Here is a 520-nt window from a genome sequence, read left to right as displayed (position 1 = left end):
AGGCTACTGAAAGATGTTCTAGAGAGGGACCAAAATGATCAGAAATCCACGAATGAGATCAAAATCAACCAATTAAATAGGACGAGCAATTAAACACAGGAGCAAAAGGAGTAACCGACAACAGGTAAATAACATGTCAATTTTAAGACAATAAATCTCAATTCTAACCATCAATGTAAATGGACTCAATTCAACAATTAAGAGAAATACACTGACACAGTGGATGAGGAAACAAAATCCAACAATATGCTGTATACAAGAAACACATTTAACTCATAAAGACATTCATAGGCTGAAAGTCAAAGGATAGAACACAATACTACATGCCCCAGCAACTCAGAAAAAACAAGGGGTAGCAATCCTATTCTCAGACAGTCTGAACTTCAAACCAACAATGATCAAGTGAAATAAAAAAGGCCACTATATACAGGTTAGGGGAAAATTTCAAGAGGAAGAGGTAACACTCATAAATATGTATGCACCAAACACGGGAACACACACACACACACACACACACACA

Source organism: Octodon degus, unplaced genomic scaffold (genome assembly GCF_000260255.1).
Source record: "Octodon degus isolate 3935 unplaced genomic scaffold, OctDeg1.0 scaffold00211, whole genome shotgun sequence".
Classification (NCBI taxonomy): Eukaryota; Metazoa; Chordata; class Mammalia; order Rodentia; family Octodontidae; genus Octodon; species Octodon degus.
This window is presented reverse-complemented; position numbering follows the sequence as displayed.